General features: G+C 40.4%; 1 long non-coding RNA gene across 1 annotated transcript in view; it reads left to right on the top strand.

Moving 5' to 3' along the window:
- Positions 1-17,664, top strand: part of LOC144502745 (uncharacterized) — a 46,171-nt gene that overhangs the window by 18,067 nt on the left and 10,440 nt on the right. Inside the window, exon 3 of the long non-coding RNA XR_013499377.1 lies at positions 10,718-10,857. This is a non-coding gene — a long non-coding RNA (uncharacterized LOC144502745). The remainder of the gene's footprint in view (positions 1-10,717; positions 10,858-17,664) is intronic.

Here is a 17,664-nt window from a genome sequence, read left to right as displayed (position 1 = left end):
AAACATTCGAGTGGGTCCCGTTAGCGTAAAACGAAATTAAATTTTCTGCATCTGAATTCTACGTTCCAAATTATGCCGGATAGATTTACTTGTAAAGTGTGTCCATCATTATTTCTGATCAAACCCTACACAGCTACATCATCTCAGGGACGGCCCTATATATATACCTCTTAATGTCCCTCATCATAAATGATTGATTGATTAGGCGGTGTGAGGTTCTATTGTTTTTTTATGCAACCAGTCTCACATTATCTTTATACTACCCATTAAAGCATATATAAATCCAAAAACACAGTTTGAAAGATTGTGTCATGCCTTCTAAATATAAAACAGGTTAAAACTACCAAAGCCATGAAGATTACAAGATCAATTTAAGAAATGGAGTAGTGTGTCTCTGTGTTGGCACTGTTATGTGGTATACCAACGTGCTTGATTGGAGGAAATAAACGGTAACCGGTTCTTCCCCTTGAAGACGTTGTTTTGCATTTTTCATTCATGCTATCCTGTTTACAAGATGAGGGGCTCCACTCGCATCCCCTGATTTTCAATTCTAAACTTATTGTTCAGATAAAGGCAGAAGAAACGGCATCGATTGTTTAAGTAGAGTGTTCCCGCCGTTGTCTTTATTTTTGTCCGCAGATTAGTTGTATTTGCAATCTCTCCTATGTCCTATTATTTCCTGTCGGTTTGTATGACCCTTTTTTCAATTCTGGATTCCATAGTTTGGTAAAGGTTATTGGGGGCTGTGCCTATGGCTAAGGACAGTCTGCATCTCTGCAATTGAATGCCATTGACGGTCAATTGACAGTCAGGGGCGGCACGTTGGCACAGTGGTTAGCCTGCTGCCTCACAGCTCCAGGGATCTGGGTTCGATTCCCAGTTTGGGTCACTGTTTGTGTGGAGTTTGAACGTTCTCCCCGTGTCTGCGTGGGGCTTGCTCCGGGTTCTTCCCACAGGTTGATTGGCCATGCTAAATTGCCCCTTAGTGTCCCGGGATGTGTAAATTAGAGAGATTTGCGGGGTAACTGTGGGTTACAGGGATAGGGCCTGGATGGGATTGTTGTCGGTGCTGACTAGATGGGCTGAATGGTCTCCTTCCGCATTGTAGGGTTTCTATGTCTAGTAGCAGCACCTAACGGTCACAGTTGAGGATCACAATAATTCTACAACATTTCCAACACAGCAATAGCCACCGCGCTTCTAAAATATTCAACTCGGACTTCCTGAGATCCTGATAGCCTCCTTCTCTCTATCAAGAGTCGAGACCATGCGATGCCAGTATTTTAATAATAGGGCAAACTCATACCAGGGAAGATGGGGGCGAGAAGAGAAATGTCACCGATTTACACATTTGGAGATAAATAATCAAAGAAACAAAAGCTGGAGGAGAAAACACCCAACTACACAATAACATAAAGACAAAATGCTGCGGATGCTGCAATCTGAAACAAAAGCAGAGAAAGCTGTAAAAACTCAGCAGGTCTGGCAGCATCTGGAGGGAGAGAAACTAGACGTTTCAGGTCTCATTGTCAGAACCAACCAGTTCCACAATATTGATTTCAGAAGCTGTTTTTTTCTGCACCCGCCCCCCCAAAACTGGTTTGAAGTTTTTCAACACGTCAGCATGTTTTATCATGCGTTTTAAGAATTCGCGTGGTTTCCCAAGTACGGTGTATTTTGACCATTTTTCCGCCGATGGTTGATGCGCCTACCAATAGCGGGCATGCCAGAGAGAGGATAAGATGAAGCATTTGTTTCCAAGTTTGGAGCAGGTCTACTTCCCTCCCCTCTGGTACACATACATCACATGTACTTGGCTTTGGCGGTCAAGTCTCTGAGAGTATGGGCATGTCAAGATGGTCTGGGCTAATCCAGTCAATGGTACCAATGTGATGGGAATGGATGGCACCAAACAAACAAGGCATCATCTGTACCAAGTTACATGGTAAAACACAACAAAAAAACATATAAACAGCTTTGAAGTTATTCAACTTTTAATGAAGTCACTTGGCCGCTCTCTCTCTATATATATATATCTATGTGTGTGTGTGTGTGTGCCCGCAAACAAAACATTTCCAAAATCAGATTTAAAGTCATTTTCTGACAGGGAAAGGCAGTAAAATCGTATTCAAGAAGAAAGTATTAACAATACAATTTCGAAATCACGTTGATACATTCGAATTTAAAAGTTGTATCCGTGCCAACCTATTAGAATTGTCACTGAGAGAACACGGTGTTCACACTGTGCAACGATTGCAGGGTTGGGGAAGAAAAAGGTGTGGCGGATTTAGTGCACAATAAAGAAGGTGTTGTGCTTATTTTAAAACAGCACCACCCGGAACATGGAGCACATCCCTTACAAGCGACCAAACACATTGGACAAAAATAGCGTACAGGGTAAGCACACAAATATGTAAATCTAAGCAAGTGAGTGCCAACAGATAGAAACACATGCGAATCCCACGAGTTATACTTTATACAATTCCGTCGCTATCTGAAAAAGCGAGAAGGGCTAACGCAACCCGTCATGACATATTCCGAGTTAACTTGTGAGATGCACTTAAAAAGTGAACGCTTCATTATTGGATTGTGCAGACATTATTCTTCTAAAGCTATTACCTAATGGTGCCTTTATAACCTGTAAATCCAGTTATTGACTCGCGAAAGTCACTTATGTGATTTGATATTGTACGGCTTTCATTTGTTCCTGAAAGTTGTTTGTACTTTGATAGATTCCAGAGTGATGCACGGGGTTTGCTCGCCCATACCTGGGACATCAAAGCGGCTGATTTATTCCGAGAAGCCACTAATTATTTCAACCTTGGTGCTGAAATGGAGCGTCGTTATTCGCTCTTCGCCTTTTATTACATTTGAATAATTGTTGGTGACTGGAGCCGATGAAGAAATCTATGGGGGAATTTCAGCCGACATTGGTGTCGGGGCTGTTGACAAAGCTGTAGAACTTGCCATCTCATGGTAGCATTAGATTTTGCTGCAATAATAAATGCCTGCCAGTTCAAAATCCATGCTTATGCAAATATTCATTTCTCCCATTATGTCATTGGCATTATTTAGTCAGTTGGATGGTTGGTTGAGGGTATATGACACGTTGTGGAGGTCAACGGCAGTCTTCATTATAACTTTATCAGCAAAATATGCTGTCTTTAAATTAATCTGCCACAATTTTCATTTCCCCGGTTACTGATTATTGAATAGAAAGGCGGCGCTTCCTATTGGTTGGACAAATCGATTCGTTTTGGTCTAGTTTGTTGTATTCGATACTAATCTTTGTAAGAAATGGCACTTAGATAATTTTTTTTTGTTAAATCGGTCAAGGAATATTCTTCAATCCAGAAATAGTTTCCTGGCGTTTGGGTTCCTTCCTGGGCAGGCATTTCCTCGGGGATAATGTTAGGTATTGTTTCACCAGACTACTATAAATTTACACGCCGGAATGCAGCCTTTGATCGCAAGCATATCTGTACCCGGCTTTGACAGTTAAAAAATGCAGACCTGTTTGGACCTCATTTAACTGCCATCAGTAAACTCTCAATAAGGTCATTCAAACTGAAAATCCACTTTTGTTCTGGGCTAAAGGTGGGCGCAAGGTCGCATCGAAGGTAATGTGTCCGAACTCAGGTATTCATTACACAAGATAGTCATCAAAAGCTCCTATCTTTAATCGACACGCAGTCATTGACAGTTAACGTGTGTGTGTGTGTGTGTGTGTGAGGGTGCCTTAAAATAATGTATTTATTTTTCTCTGGGATTGTAACATTATGTTAAAACGATTAATCCCTTCAACAGTCGTGGAGAATAGTTCTTCGAATTGAATGTTAATTCTAATCGAATAGGCACAGTGAGAATTGGAGCTTTGTTAAACTGAGAAGGCAGAGGTGGCTTTAAGCATCGCTGGCTATTTAATTAATATAGCTTATAGTGTCTCAATTACTCTTTGTAATACCATTCATGGTTTGGCTGTTCCCTATTTCTATATATTCCTCCAGCCCTACAAACAACTGCCCCAAATCTCCTGTTCTACCTTCCCCTGAACCATTTCCGTATTTACTTTCAGCCACCCGGATCTCATGCTGTGGCTCTCTGTCTCTAAATCTCACTATTCCTTTCTCCCTTTCCCTGTTAGACGTTCCGTGAACTCCTCCCCCTTTGGCTATACCATCGAGCATGTCTCCCACCTTCATTGGCTCTGCCTTCCCTTTTCTTTTTGTAGAGTGCCTTTTCTACCGAGAAGGCTCTATAGAAATGCAAGTTACTATTACTGTTGCCTTTTCCAAAAGAACGATAACTATATGTACAGAAAAACATAGACATACATCCCTTAGCCGGAATTCCAGCCTTGTTGCAATAAACTGTGGGCCGAATGTAAATATTATACCAAGTGCGCTTTTGTTAAAGATTACTGGCATGAGTGCGCGCTGTATTTGCAAAACATATCTGTATTTAATCGGTTAGCAATACTCAGAACAATCTTTAGTGTTATTATTTTAATTGTATTGACTTTTTATTTTACAGTGCTTGAAAGGCAAACAGTGAGACCAATTTCCCAAAACAACTTTTATATTCTAGTATCCAGTCTACCTCGTGTTATATAGGAGGCTCGCCAACAACCTCTTAAAGTCTGTTACGCAACGTCAGGTGTCAGCACTGTAAATGGATAAACACCGCAAACCACAGTGACACACAATTCTTCCCCGACCTTTGCTCACTGCTGCGAATTTGTGAATATAATACCGAAGGCCAGCTTAGCTCCCGATCACGTCCAGACTTTTATCCCCTCGTCGAATATCTAATACGTAGCGATCAGGCACTGACACGCTGAACCTTTTGCCACTCTCATGTTTCCCGATGTAACATCTCCCCAAAACCAACATCACGTTGACCGAACCTGTATCACCATGTCTGTAGGAACGTGTCACCTCAAGCCTCGGTTTATTTTTATTCATAACCTGTTCCACCTCTTTCCACCAAAGGTTCAGCGTTTGCCTCCCACTTATTATAGCGTTGCTTAACTCAACTCACTTCTCCGAACTTTAAACTAACCATTTGTTTCTGACAATTTGACATTTGAATCGGAGTTTTCATGGCTGGCTCAGACTCAATTAGTCACGACACCATTGCCTCGGGGAACTGTGGATTGAATCTGGAAGGTGATCAAGAATATTCACATCCTGAGACTTCCCGAGGCTGTACAGTCATCTTGGCACCATAGCTTTTAAGTGCTTAACTGTATGGTACACCTTATGTTCAGTATATGCCGGTTTTCATATTGATGATTATGTACACACAATGTACAGAAATATTTCCCTTTTTTGACTGAATTCCGAATACAGGTTTATTTTGCTGCAATTTACTGTAGGATAATTTAATTTAATATATCACTTAATATATGATAATCTAATTTAATGTATAATTTAAATGTATGATAATGCACGATAATAATCTTTCAGTTTACTACCAGTTGCCACAAATTAGTCATGAATTAATGTCGTATGCCATCATACGCCAGTTTACAAACTGGTTAAATACATTCCAATTGTTGAAACATGGGTAACATGGCAGCGTTTCTTAACCAATGATATTACTATTGCAATCTGCATGATCTGATTGCAGAATGTGCAGGCTGCGCCTAATCTGTGCTCTCTCACCTCCACCATTGGCGAGAGGTGGCCATCACCAATTGCCCCACCCCCACCCCCCTGCACTTGCCTCGACATAACAGACCAACTTTCATTCGCCGAATGTTAGGGAAATAATTGCCTACAGTGAATCCGTAAAGTGCAGAAAGAAAGAAGACTTGTGGCCCACCGAGTCTGCACCGACCACAATCCCACCCAACCCCTATCCCCCGTAACCCTCCCCCGCACCCCCCGGTTAGTTCCCCTGACACTCAGGGGCAATTTACCATGGCCAATCAACCTAACCTGCACATCTTTTAACTGTGGGAGGAAACCGGAGCACCCGGAGGAAGCCCACGCAGGCACGGGGAGAATGTGCAGACTCCACACAGACAGTGACCCGAGGCTGGAATCGAACCCGGGTCCCTGGCACTGTGAGGCAGCAGTGCTAACTGCTGTGCTTGTGAGGCAGCCACAAAAGGAATACAAAATACTTTCCCCAAGATTATGTTTCCTTCAGCTCAAAGCGTTGCCAATATAGACGCATGGCATATGATAAATATCTCACTGCAAGATCCAGGTAAAATGATGCCCCCACACCAAGGAAATTCAACTGTGTAGTTAAAACATAATTTAACAATCTCTGATCACAGTTTATTTATAGTTTATTATTTACTACAAAGCTGTGAAAATATCATACTGTCACGGGAGGAGGTGTATATACATTTAGCTTTTCTTTTAATAAGTCCTGAGTTTTACGAGTGAGCACATTGATTAATGGAATATGAGATTAATGCTGACACTGTGAGTCAGAACTGTTTCACTCTTTTCCTTGGGCAGGTTTTCAACAAATCTTCACATTCTAACAACGTGTTAAATGCTTATTTAAACCGCCAGCAAGACATTCCATTGGTTTTCTCAAGAAACATTCCATTGCCCGCTAGCCCTGGCTCCCCAAAAGTTGTGTTAGTGAATACTATTGGCCCGGGTCTCATCCCGTCTCACAGAATACCTCGTAACATCAGGCGTGTGGCATCAACGATACAATGATAGCCAGAGAGAAAATCTCTCAAAAGGAAGAGGTTGTGATGGGCGATCAATGGAAATAATGAAACTATTTTGATGATTTTAGCTGGCAAGTGGAAAATAATAAACGCGCATCATTTTCAGGTACTTTAGAGAGCAGATAATACTTGTAAGGAAGACACATGGAAGATGGGGAAGTGATTCTTTATAGTGAGTGACAAGTCTCAAGACCACAAATTAATGGAACTGGACTGTTTCACACAAAAATAGCAATATGGGCTCCTGTAATGATTCAGTCCATAGTAAACTCTCCACTGGACAACCAAATTTCTTCAAGTACCCTGTGATTTGTTGCACAATTTAAAACAACTCTACCATATACAGAATCACAAAGGTTTGCTATGATTATAGTGGCGCTTGGAATTTTCTGTCATTATTCAGATACTTTTATTTTACGGTCACCGCAGAAGTCAGTTTTCACATGAGATCTCACACGTCCCTTCAATTGAAATGATCTAATGTACCGCCTTGCCATAGAGCGAACAATGAACCCTTCCATTTGACTGTGGATCAGAGATTATGGACAAGGTTCTCCCTCTCTCCAGATCAATTGAAAACATTGCCAAGATACTCTGGTCTCTGGATCGTCGGAGACCAGACGGACCTCATAAGATGCACTACTGGACCTTTCGGATCGTCCAACAATTAGGATGAATTTTCCGGTCCCGCCCGCCGCGGGATTCATAGCGAGTCGGAAAACTTGACAGACCATTTAAAGGTATATTGACTTCTGGTGGGAATTGCCCGGGACGTCTGAACTTTCGTAATGGAGCAATCTCCTGCGCCCTGAAAAAAAAATCTCACCCCGAGTTAGATTAAAAACTGGTCCAACATCTGGCTAACTGCAGATCTGAACCCCTTCCACCCTCTCTCCGCCCCCCTCCCCCCCCATCACTCGTATTAGTTCCTCCCTACCCGCCGACGTCCTGTCCTTCACAACCTGACTAACCCCACCATCGCATTACACCTCCGACTCTCTCCTGATTCTTCCATACTCTCATCAACCTGCCCTGACTCCCTCCTGGCTGAACCTGACTATCCCCTCATTCCCTGACCCCAGCCCCGTGCCTGGCGCCATGCGGACCTCACCATCCTAAATACCTGCCAACATACCCCCTCACCCATGGTACCCACGTGTCTATGTCCCTTACCCACACTACCCACTTACTTTACCTGCACTACCCCATTACCCATTGCCTTATCCACCCTTACCCTGCTTTACCCTCCCTACCTCCTTATCGCCTGCCTCCCCCACCCTACCCTATCCTCCTATTCACGTACCTCACTCACCCTATTCTCTTACCTACTCTAACCTCCTATCCACTTGCCTTACCCACCCTGCTCTCTCACCCAGTATCTCTCCCCCTCCCCCCCCCCCCGCCCCCCTTACTCACTTAACTTCTCTCATCGGCTTTTCAAAGAAGTTTGGGAGATTTAAACTATTTACCAGAATATAGCAGCTAATGCCATAAAAGAATGTAAAGTGGCTTCTGATTATCTGTGCTGCTCTCTTCTGCACTGACTGAGTTCTGCAGGATCCTCCGTCAGAAGATTGGAGGAAGGCAGGTGTGTATTTGTTTTGCCTGATTAAAGTCGGACCCTAAATGGAAAATGTGGGCCACCATTACCAGTTCAGACTAAAAAAAAGTAATTTTTACTAAATTGCATTTAGTAAATAAAATTATTCAGAAAAAAAACCAGCAGAGTGAAAATATGCTTAATCATAATTGTTACTTTAAATTATTTTTCTCTAATCAAAAAACAAAGAGCTTTTGATGTGTGCTTTGTAGTAAATGTATCATTTTGCTCAGATTTTTACCACTAAGGAACTACTGAAAGCTCAATAGACTGATCAGCTGCCTCTATTGGGAGGTGAATTTGAATTTGGTGCCATCTATTGGGGATCTGTGCTATATGGTAACAGTACTGTCGTCAAATTAGATGAGCAGCCAATCAGATTGAAGAATTCTCATATTCAGCAAAGAAGGAAGTAAAAGTTATGGATTATGACTCACTCGTTGATCATTACACAAAGTGAACTTTGAAAAATTTGGGATTACACATGGAATTATGGGAGAAGATGGAATATCATAAACAAAGAACTTTTATTCTTTTAGAAACAGGCAATTTTAAAATATTCTGAGGCAATGACACCTCCAAGTTTGTAAAATTAATTTTTCAGTGGCAGAAAGGTTCAGCAGTAATTAAAAATGTTGTCACACCTTATAGAATCCCTATAGTGCAGAAGGAGGTCACTCGGCCTATCGAGTCCACACCGACAACAATCCCACCTCAGCCCTATCCCATAACCCCTCAGATTTACCCGCTAATCCCTCTATTAGCAATTTAGCACAGTCAATGCACCTACCCTGCACATCTTTTGGACTGTGGGAGGAAACCGGAGCACCCGGAGAACACCCACGCAGATACGGGGAGAACGTGCAAACTCCACACAGACAGTGACCCAAGCCGGTAATCGAACCCAGGTCCCTGGAGCTGTGAGGCAACAGTGCTAATGGCTGTGTCACCATGCCGCCCAACAACCTTATTCAACAAGGCTTAACATTTTCAATAATCCATACACCAAAATTAGCGTGCAAAAAAGTTAATTTCGGTTCACTGATTCTGTATTGATTGCATCTGCGAAGATTGCTACTGGGCACCAGTGGTGGAGGAGGGTATCACTGACAACAACTTCTGGATTTCCATCCTTAACTATGCATGCGTGAATGCCAGCAGTTGCTGTCAGTTTTATACAGTAATGATGGTGAGTGTGATAGTTTCACCACCCATACAGCTACACATACTGGGCCATTAAGTACATTTATTCCCTTATTCAGGCTGCATCTGTCAAAAGAACCGTCAATCTAAATCAGAAAAAAGACGAGATGGATCATATGTCATGTACAAATACACTGCACCTGCTTCAGTCATGAGATGTTTATTTTAATTTTGCAGGCCTCTGGCCAGCCTTTGAAACATACAGCTTATTTTAATGATTCAGCCATTAAGGATGCAACATGGTTTATTCTTGCAGTGATGACCTTAAATATATTGTAACATGTCACGGGCCTGTGGTGTCTGTTCTATCGATGCTGAAGAATTAGTCCTAAAACTCAAGAAGAAATGCAGATCAACACCACCCCAGCCCAATGATAAGTGTCAAACACAGGCAGTGCATTATTTGCCCACAAAGACAATGGAAATCTTCCACAGAAGTAACGATCATCATTTTTATATGTTTACAATATTAGGCATGGCTATAAGCTACTCCAAAAAGAGATAGTGATCTGAAATAGGATGGATCATTAGGTCAGTTAAATCTACACTATATCTGTAAATTGCATGTCAATATACATTCCTAAACTCATGCAGTGAACTCTCCTCTTGACAGCCAGCACATCATGCAGTAGAAACTGGAACTCAGGCATTTGGTGGGTTGGAAATGCTTTATATAAGCTATGAATTAGCCTTCAGTCTTTGAATATAAATAAAAGCTGATACCCTTTATTTTCTGAGACATTTTGCCATCCTTTTATAGACTTTCAGGACTGCAACAAGGAATAACGATTGATTTCTGATTTAGAATGGAAACTCTTCCATTGCTTTGTAAATGAAGAATACAATTGTAAATAAAAGCATCAAGAAATAACTTGCACTCTACACAGATTGAAACTCGACCAGAGCTAGATTTTTTTCCTCTTGACTTATCAATCTAATGCGTTAGTTCAGAGTAGTCACACTGTTGGGATTTTATCAGGAATATTTAAGTATCAAATAAGCCATTACTTTGATATTAGCAGACAAATTCTCAATGGATATATTTTTCCACTCATTATTCAAGCTAGCATTAACCTATTTATTTTAGAATATGCCAAAATATTGAACCAAGTGATGTTGTTACAAGTATGCTTATACAATGCTCAATAGTTCCACTATTACAAACAGTATAGGTAATAGTTTATTTCTGACACATTTCTGTTATCTCTGTAAAGGAGCCAATATGCAGGATGCATGGATTTGACATTGATTTGGGGATTGCAGTGAATGTGATGGTAGGTAGTGGAACTCCATGCGACTGGAGCTGGACATTATGAGGGGAATTTTCCCAACAAAGTGGGAAGTGTCATTTCAGGTGAGAAAACCATTGTAATGCTCCCACACTTAATAATTTAACTATATTTAATAAAGTTTGTTGCATTATATATCTGTGTCTGTATTTTGTTCTTCTCATAAATAAAGGCACCTGGGTAAAACTTTGATTAAGAAGCTGGTTGAAGTATCTGAAATTGGACAGATACAGCAACAGGAACAGGCCCTTTGGCCCACCAAGTCTGTACTGATAGAGATGCCTCTCTAATCTAATATTTTCTTGCTTCTACATGGTCCATATCCCTCTATTCCCTGCCTATTCATGTATCTATCCAGATGCCTCGTTACAGAATCTGCTCCCACCACCTCCTCCAGAGGTTGACTTGTTTCATAACAAGAACACTGTGAACTTTTCTTCATTTATTTTGTATTACTCAGTTTGCAGGACATTATTTATTACACACACTGTTTACTTATAGTCATGCATTACAGACATGTTTCGCTCTAAACCTGCGATATCAGCACAGAAAAGGTGTGGGACTTGAAAAAAAAATTGTAAGCCATATTTACCAGTCAATTTTACTTCTTACAGGAGATGATTGCAGGGGAGTGGGGGATAGGAGAGTAATTTATTTTCAGCAACCACAGAAACAATTTGCATTAGCATAGCATTGATTCACATGAGGAACACAGAAGCAACAGAAGAGTTCTTTGCTTTAAGGGAGCTATTCTTACAAGTTTAAAGTCCTGCTTGCCATAGTTTATTCCAGAATGAATCCAGTCTGGATTAAACTTGAAAGTTAAATTATTGTGTAAACCCCTGACAGCTAGAAGCCATGAGCTTTATTTGGATGTGACATCAATAAGTACATATTTGAGGCAGCAGAGTTGTTTTGCTTTCAAACCAGTGATTATAAAGGCATTGTTGCAATATGACATTGAGAGTACTTGCTGAATGTTGGTAAGGTCAATGTCAGTGAGATTTATTTTGCAAAGACTGCTGACCTTTCTAGCTAGCTGTAGCAAATGTAAAATCTGCTTACTTTAAAGCATTAGTGCTTTTTTTGCTTCTTTTTTCCTTCTGGTTGGAAAGGATGACTATCTTGCTCATTTGTTTTCTTGCATGTCATAGAAACTGGGTTGTTAGGAAAAGGTTGATGACCTTGAATATGTTGAAAACACTCAACAGGTCAGGCAACATCTGTGTGGAGGGAATTTGGGGATAGATACTCTTACAGAACTGTAATTCCAGTTCCAAATTCAGTGTTCACATCTGAAGTGCAAACTCTTCTCTCCACAGATGCTGGCTGACCTGTGAGGTTCTAACAAACATGTTGTTTTATTTATGTTAGATCTGCAGCATTTGCTTTTTGACTGATAAACGTGCCTGTGCTTGAGTGCCTGTATCCAGAATCCTTTGATCTCTTTGTCATGGGTTGAACAAGGAGTGTAACAACATGCTGCCTATTTATTCAAATACAGAAATTGTGCATGGACTAGCCCAACACTCCCAACGTAGTGGTAGCATTATATGTAAAACAATTGGCATGAAGCAAAAGGGAATATCAATAAGATAGCATTAGATCCCATTGGCTAATGCTTCCTCGATGTTTTGATGACTTTGGCTTAATGTTTTTAATAGAACAAATCGTGTAAAAGCTCAAAGTGGTGCGTGTTGGCATGATTCCAAAAACTGAAGTGGCTACAAGTGTAGTGATCAGCTCATTGGAAAATAAAATAAAGGATTTATCAATTTTGACATGTCCCATTAACATAACTGTAAGACTTACAGCAAGTTTTCAATTTTTCCCTATACACCACCACAATTAATACATCCAAAGTGAAAAGAATCAAATCTTGCTGCAAATGAAGAATTAATTCCAAAATATGTCCAAATTTACTGATTATTTTCTCAAGTTGAGAAACTATGACAAAATGTTTGACTTCAACTGTGCAACTTGATTTAAAAGCAGCAAAAGTCACAAAGAGCTGGCTTTTATTTTCTAATAAAAACAACAACATTTAATTAGATAAAATGATGATGACAATTCCTGAAGAGGAACTTATTTTGTGTGTCTTATGGGAGTCAGTAAAATGGAAATATGGGTCCCAGCAGTTAAATGCAACAAAATACTTAAGCATAAATGTCAATAATAATTAGATTGCCCAGTCTCTCTGCTGACTTGACATCCTGACATCCTCTGCAGCCCCAAGTTGAAGTGTTCAATTTTATGAATTCAAAATAATGTTTGGCATTAGGACTGAAAACAGATCACAATAATATTACAAGAGTCTCTGTGGGAATAGGAATACAATTAAATGGAGCAGATGGGCTTTTCGCTACTCAGATACTTCATGGATCACTTGTTCATTTCTCAGTTCTGGTTGACATCAGTTTGGCATGTTTCAGAAAACTCTTTATATGAAATATGAGATGAAATATGTATAACCAACATTCAACTGATATCAATTTCAAACATATAGGTCCCAATAAATCTTTGGAAAAGTGCTCAGAAGAGATATATTTCATTTCCCTTTTGAGCAGCGAGTTCAAAATCTATTCTTATTCCTTGTTGAAAATATTGCAACCATCAGTTGAGTATAGATTGAAAAATTGTGCGCTGGAGTTTCCAATCAATAATGCTAGTCCAGGGCAGATTTTGCGTTAGACAATATGCAATTAAGTTTGAGTTCAAATTTTGGGGATGGGTGGAAAATAACTTTTCAAAATGGGTGCAATTTTGGGTGTAGTTTGTGCTGGAATTGCTAATTTAGCCAAAGTAGTAGCTACTCCCTTGTATAGGAATCAACCTTCATAAAGGGAGAAATCCCTATTTTCATGTCTTCAGATATACTTTACAACGTGGACTCCACGGGGAAGAACATTTCTTATTAGCTTTATCAAAATATCCAGGTGCATTCATAATTCAGTAAAATTGTGTGTAATTTTAGTGGAAACCTGCATTTTCAAAAGCAAATGAAGAATGAGAAGCAGAGAACCAAACACTTGGAAGGGCAAGTGGTAGAATAAGGGAAGGGGTCAGGGTCAGTCTGCTAAAAGAATTAGCAGTTGGTTTGGAAGAGCCCTCTCCCCACCCCTTAACCTCATCTAAGACTTGCACTATATTCAATCCCCTGGAGTAGAGTGTAATAATCAAATAGAATCTAGAAGCATTGGTAATGGGTGAGTCAGAGAAGCGAGCAGAAAAATATTTGTGGGAGCAGGGGTTTGGTTTTATGGGGTGACATTCTTTGTGTGAATTCCTTAATGGAAGCAAGCCTGCAATTTTTAATTGGTGCTGACAATAATCATTCATAAGCAGTTGAAGCATTGCAGATGACGTACTTGCAAAGTCACCCGGTAATGGTTGAATTTAAGGTGGCAAGATTGGCTGAATACTTTCAGTGCTAAAAAGGCAATGAGGTGGCCAAGATGAGGTCTTAAACTGCAATGCCAGATTAGTCCTCAGTTCGAGGAGGACAGCATCTTGGTAAAGATGTTTAAGCCAGCACTAGTAATGACTGTCTGGAAGATCATTAAGGGGCTGATTAACAACTAAATTATCAGCCAACTCTCATGATAAGGCTACTTGCTATTTTGGTAGATTTGCAACCTCTCCCCACAGTGGGAAGCTGAACAGGAGTAAACCAGTCATTGTGGAGAATTTTCATTGCTACTTAAAAGCATATTGCATTTTACTATAATAAAAGCAAATGCTGGAAACTGAAACAGAAAATGCTGGAAAAACTCAGCAGGTCGGACAGCAACTGTGGAGAGAGAAAATAGAGTTAACGTTTTGAGTTCATATGACTCATATGGGGTTGAAAATTTAACCCTATTTCTTCTCTTCTCAGATGCTGCCGGGCGTGTTGAATTTTTACAGCATTTTACTATGCTGTTGGGGTTTGAAGGAGACTTTTGAAATGCATTGGATGGATTTGTCAATACCTTACCAACATTCATTCTGAGGAATGCACCTAAAAAGAAGTGTCCTTCTTCGATACTTTGGAGGTATCAGGAGGAGGAAGGGAGTGCTTGGTCACCAGCATCTTGCATAGGGATCCACTAGGATTGCAAAAGGAATGGGAAGAGGAGAGAAAGCTAGTAAGAGCGGAAACAGCTGCTGCAGGAAAGGAGGACAGGAGGGCAAGGTGGACTGCTTCTTTCCAGTCGGTCAGGCACCTTTTCTCCTCTGGAACTCCTCCACCAGGATGTTCACATGCCTCGTCTGAAGGCCGGTGCGTTCTTGCACTTCGACCCTGACACACAATGAAAGCTGTCAGTGTGTGCACCTAGCACACTCCTCACATTAAGTCAGAGTGACTGCGTGGAGCCCATATAAACTGCTCCAAAAAAATTGTGCTTAGGTGTATTCTTATTTGATTATTAAACTTTTAGGTTTTAACACCTTGGGGCAAGTTCACATCATGGTAATCAACAATTAGGACCAAAACCATATCCTAAGACCAGATTTTAAACAGTTCAGCACCCACTTACTGCCTACTTTAATACTTCCATCAAAATAGCCCCCATAACTCCAAAAACTGTTTCCAAGGCAATAAGTTTGGTTTACAGAGTTTAATTTCCAACTAAAAGATCACCTTTAACGGAGGCACTCCATTTCTTTGCCGATTTAAAACTTTGAAATGCAGCTGTGGGGCTATAATATGACAATATTGTGATAATATGTTGACTGTCTTTTTTTTCAAACAGACTCATCAAAAGGTAGCATTAGAGAGCGGTAACTGCTCCTAAAATAATAATTTGGTTCAAAGAATCATAGTGATAGAGCATAGTAGGAGGTCATTTTGCATATCATGCCCGTGCCATCTCTTTGAAAGAGTTATCCAATTTGTCTCACTCCAAAAAACCCATTAAATAATTCCTTTTCAAGTATTTATTCAATTTGCTTTTGAAAGATATTGTTGAATCTGCTGCTCCCACTCTTCTGGGCATATATTTCAGATCATAACTTGCTGCATATATATTACACCTCTGTTTTTTTGGCAATCGTCGCAGATCTATGTCTTCTGGGTACCCACCCTTCTGCCTCTGGAAACAGATGAACAGTTTCTCCTATTAACTCCCTTCGTGATATTGAACATCCAATCTCTTTAACATTTTCTGCTCTAAGAAGAACAACTCTAGTCTCGCCATACACTCCTTCCATGCCAACAAACTTTCTCTGCACCCTCTCTAAAGTCTTGGCAACCTTCCTCAAGTGTGGTTTTATTGGCCAGAGTACCAAGGCTGGGGAAATAATCAACATTTTATGAAGGTTTAGCAGAACGTCTTTGTTTTTGTACTCTATGCTCTATTAATAGAGAAAGCATCCCACTTGCCATTTTAACAGCCTTCTTAACTTGTTCTGCCGTGTTCAAAGAACTGTGTATACATAACTCTCATGTCTCTCTGTTCCAGCACACCTTTTACCATTTTGTTTATACTGCCTCTCTTCATTCTTCCTATTAAAATGAATAACTTGAGTTATCCTTCAAATGGATTTTGATGTTAATGTTACACAAGTAAATGGATTTAATTAAACGTTGCATTTCTTTTACAATACATTTGACAAGTTGCTTGATTTGCATGAAACAGATGGATTTATGATGTCCATATGTAAGTGCACATTTTGTTATGCCTTCAGTAAGATAAGCAGATCAATTTACCCAAAATAAAAATTCCAAAAATTTGCATCTAATGATCCATTTGATGTAAAATCTAGGGAAATTAAAACCGAGTTGAGTTTTACCAATACTCCTTTCAATGCAGTATCTGAACTCAAAACTTTCTATGGAGGCATTTTTTTGTTCCAGTGAATAAATATATGGATGGAAATTTCTATTTCTTGGAATAGCTATGAAGAGCAGAACAGTTTTACTGACAACTATCCAATGCTATGTCTAACCATCTCACTATAAAATGGAGATAATTTCAATCTCACCCGTCCAGTTGGAAATGGTTGGGATCAGATACATCCATTGAAGTCAGACTTGTAGAATTTAATCACATATGTTGCTCCATTGTACTGTTTGTTATGTATGTTGTTTGCTATTGAGACTAATAATACACCATGAACACAGTGGTAGTAAATTAACTGGAACAGTTTATTAACAAGTCTTAATCGTAACACAATCATCACAAGACTAACCAGGCAAGCTACACCAGGGAGGAGCTTAAGTTCTGGGTCACCTGACCCGTTCTTTTAAAGGGGCATGCCCCCAACATATTGTTCCATAACTCCTTGTCATTCTATAAAATATTCAGATATCAGTCAAGGAAGTTTTAGACAATCAAAGAATTGAAAGATTATACTCCTAACAAATGTTAGATTTTCATTTACAAGAGGGAGTCTAACTTATGCCAAGGGAGTTCTAAAACATAGAAACCCTACAGTGCAGAAGGAGGCCATTCGGCCCATCGAGTCCGCACCGACCACAATCCCACCCAGGCCCTCCCCCCACATATTTTACCCACTAATCCCTCTAACCTACGCATCCCAGGACTCTAAGGGACAATTTTTAACCTGGCCAATCAACCTAACCCGCACATTTTTGGACTGTGGGAGGAAACCGGAGCACCCGGAGGAAACCCACGCAGACACGAGGAGAATGTGCAAACTCCACACAGACAGTGACCCGAGCCAGGAATCGAACCCGGGACCCTGGAGCTGTGAAGCAGCAGTGCTAACCACTGTGCTACCGTGCCGCCCCGTGAGTTCTGTGCCATTGAAAGGAGTATTCAATGTGTGTCATCTCCCTTCCTGAAAAAGCTGGTTATTTTGAAATGTGTATGTTGGATCCTGAATATTGGGATATGGAGTCAATAAAGTCAACTATTTCTTTTCCT

Source organism: Mustelus asterias, chromosome 13, assembly GCF_964213995.1.
Source record: "Mustelus asterias chromosome 13, sMusAst1.hap1.1, whole genome shotgun sequence".
In the NCBI taxonomy this organism is placed as follows: domain Eukaryota; kingdom Metazoa; phylum Chordata; class Chondrichthyes; order Carcharhiniformes; family Triakidae; genus Mustelus; species Mustelus asterias.
This window is presented reverse-complemented; position numbering and strand designations above follow the sequence as displayed.